The following is a 3,670-nucleotide window of genomic DNA, read 5'->3' as shown; positions in this document are numbered from 1 at the left end:
TCCAGGGCTGGAGGAAAGCTCTCTCTAAGGACAGATAAAAGCGTTTCAGGTCTGGGTAACGTCTCTGCCTGCATTGCTCTTCTGGCAGAGTCTGCTCGCGCAGAGAGATGTGAGGCACTTTGCTCCTGCCTAAAGCAGGGCCTTGCTTCCTGAGCCTGAGAATCAGGTCTGCGGTACGCAGTGAGTCGATGTGTAATTACATTGACAATTTGCTGTGCTGTGGTGTGTTTTAATGGCTTCACATCTCAGGCATGTTTTGTATCTCTAGTGCTTTGCAGGTATTTACACCAGGACGAGTGTGCAACGCCTTTTCCTCTGTCTGTTTATTGGGAATGCTGCAAGCAGCAGGCTCCAGCTTGGCTCCAGTGTATTTTATAGCATCTATACTCTCTTTCTCTCTCTCTCTCTCTCTCCCCCCCCCCCGCCTCCTTCTCCCTCTCCCTCTCTCCCAGTGTATGTTTGTGTGTGTGTGAGTGTGTGTTAGAATGCAACACAGGTGAACATTGCAGCAATATTTATCTAAGGCTATATATCATTTGGCGAAATGCCTTAATAAAATGCTGATTTATTGTTTATTTTTATTAAGCTCGTACTATAGAGAAGAAATGTATGCTTACATTACTCAAGGAACCGAGGAAGGCAAGTCTTTCTAAACTGTTAGAATGCGTTATGTACAGTTTTAGGATTTAAGTCTCTCAGTTCCCCTCCCCCCTCAAAAAAAAAGAACATTATACTTTGAATTATTTAACAGTATAATTTGTATAGAATTTTTCTAAGTCTAAAGTGCAAACATTAAAAGTCTCTCGAGTATACGTGATACAATGAATCTTCTGACTGAGATCTACAATATTTACTGTTGAAATTAATAAATGCACTTCAACAGCTCGTACATGCTGCAGCTGGTATCAGATGCATATTGAAAAATTCAGCACAGACACAGAATATGGACTGCTCTGCACTTCTAAAGGAATTATGACTTGAAATTCATGCTGCTACTGTTCTTTTAAGGTATAAAATAAAACAAAATAGATTGTGCTTTATGTTCTCATACAGTTATAGGGAATATCTTATCCTGCATTTAATTAGATCTGTTTGTAAATTAACCTGTGTTTGCATATATTGCTATTTTTAAGGGGAAATATTTAAATACATTGAGTTATATTGAAGTTGTTGATACTCTATGCTGACTAGATGGCCTGCTTACATGATAAAGCATATGTGTGCTTGTATGTACATAGGAGAATCATGTATACACGTGTAGGTCTATGTACATGACTCTGTGTGTGTGTTTTTCTGCACATATATATGCATGTGTATGTGGTTATACTGTAAAATTGTAACTATATAAACCAGTCCATTTCTTCTCACAGATTAATATTACAAAAGCATGAAAATGGGAAAGCAATATCATTTGTCAGACAGGGCCCAGAATTAATACTGCCACCAAGAAGTAACACATACACATTACTAACGTGCCAAATCCTGAATTCAGTAGCGATATTACTAATGAGACCATTCATTTGTGCTTTCAGACTCTAAGCTTTTGAAATTGAGCATGATTTTTTTTAAATACATATCAGATACTCTGATATAGGGAAACACTGCAATTTGCCACCCGTGCTTGGAGTGTATAAGATGTACATGCTAATTGTGCCAGCGCTCTTTGCAGATTATACACAGGCTGGCATAAAATGGTTAGATTTCTTACAACGTTGTATTATTAGTTACTGTGCTTCTTCACCACCTCTCAGGCTGTTCAGGCACAACAGGGAGGACTGAACTGGACATCTGATATATCTAAAGGTATATGATCATTTTGATATTATGTAAAATTCTAATGAGCTTTTCTGAATTGGCAGATAGACAGAAAGATGTTTTTCTTGCAATAGCTAGAGGCAGCAGTATTAGTGATCAGGCATGTGTTACATGTAACAGGCTTGTGAGCTTATGCATTAAATTCTTTCAGTCAGAGGCATGAAAATTCACGTACTCCTTGTGTATATGTGTGTGTGTACATCTATGCTTACATAGATATATGTATATATAATACATATTAACACAGACACATATGTACACATTAATGCATGCATGTAAAACATGTTGCCATGTTACAGGATTTACAGTTAAATGCAAGGCATTTCTTTGCAAATTAGTATGTTTCAAAGATGCAAAATATACCTTTAAAACATCAAGTTCTATCTCAAGGCCATCTCACTCACACACACTGCCTTAAGAAGTAACTACAATACACCTGTCACTTTTTGTTGATTAATCTTTGGAGCCTCAGTAAGCCAAAATAGCCAATATGACAATTACAACCCAGTTGCTCATTAGCCATATTACCAATTAAATTTTCTAACTCTCAGTCATCTAGCAGGGCCTCAAAATCTATGGGTGTCCAGTAAGTCTGCACAAAAACATTTGCTTATTCTGAATATCACAAAAAATGTATACAGCAGTTGTTAATATACATTTCCAAAATTGCAGGGTTGTCTAGCATGTGAAAACTTAAAGCAATATGTAATTCTGAAATTATTATCAAAAATGTAATCCAAAACATCAGAAGTAATTGTTAATACTACATGCTTCCCCTCCCCCCACCCCGTTTACATAATTGTATAAAACTTATCTATTCCAAAATCACTTTAGAAATGATTTATATATTGGAAGAAACTAAATCCAAATATACACTTTTTCTTCCTACCTCCCTTATAAATTCCCATTAATGGCCTGTAGATTAGTATGTGATTGCCATGCTTGTTTTCTAATCTTTTTATAGGTCTCCAGATGGCTGTGACGTAAAGGAGAAACATCCTGCGTGGATTTCTTAAGAATAAACAGTCTCTATTTACTTTAAAGAGGAATGCTTATGATTCTCTAATTATTACAGTCAGAGTCTTGTTCTAATGCCAATATCCCCACCTTCTGTATGGAATACACAGAGAAACCCTATTTAAACTGCTCTGAAGTACAGAAGGAGTGTAAAACATTAGACGAATCCTCTTTTCATATTAAATTAGAATATAATTCACACAAATGTAAACCACGGTATGCCAGTACAATCCGGGCCAGCATTTCCTGCATAATATCCCTTTCCTTTCAGCCAGGTAGGTCCCTTGACCGGCTTGCCTTCTAATGAGAGTGTCTTATCATTTCTTTTGTGACCACAATTTCATTTTACAGGCAAGTGCAGATTACATTTCTGTTATGTTGAGCACATGGTATGAAAAGGGGCATCTAATACATATCCAAACTACAAAATATGAAAAGGCAGACTATCGAGAATTCAAAATCTAGAACAAAAAAGAACCCTGAACGCTCAGTAATTATACGTAGATACACTGTGTGCTATTAAGGAACATGTATTCATATTTTTATGCAATGTATTTTCTATTGTCTGACTTGTATGGAACGAAAAATAAAAATTACCGTTTCTTGTCGTGATTGTCGCTTCCTGTGGCGTTTCTGCGTTGTCTAAATCTGAAAAATACCCACAAAAAAAGCAAAGGATCATAATTTAAACACTTTCAGTGTTTGATTCTGGTTCGTGAAATGTATATGAATAGATAAACCTATGTGTGTTCAGAAGGCGCTGTGTATATCAACATTTGAGATCATTAAATAAATTAATAAAACGCTTGGCTCTATATTAAACAGGGAAATAACTAGC

At 36.3% G+C, this 3,670-nt stretch overlaps 1 long non-coding RNA gene across 1 annotated transcript; it reads left to right on the top strand.

The window, feature by feature from the left end:
* The first annotated feature begins 835 nt into the window (after window positions 1–835).
* On the top strand, window positions 836–3,366 carry LOC138064111 (uncharacterized). Its single transcript, XR_011137353.1, has 3 exons — window positions 836–1,008; window positions 1,752–1,803; window positions 2,780–3,366. It is a non-coding gene; the product is annotated as an uncharacterized lncRNA (long non-coding RNA).
* The last annotated feature ends 304 nt before the right edge of the window (window positions 3,367–3,670 follow it).

Source organism: Struthio camelus, chromosome W, assembly GCF_040807025.1.
Source record: "Struthio camelus isolate bStrCam1 chromosome W, bStrCam1.hap1, whole genome shotgun sequence".
Taxonomy (NCBI): domain Eukaryota; kingdom Metazoa; phylum Chordata; class Aves; order Struthioniformes; family Struthionidae; genus Struthio; species Struthio camelus.
Note: the sequence above shows the minus strand (reverse complement) of the source record. Positions and strands in the feature narration are given on the sequence as shown.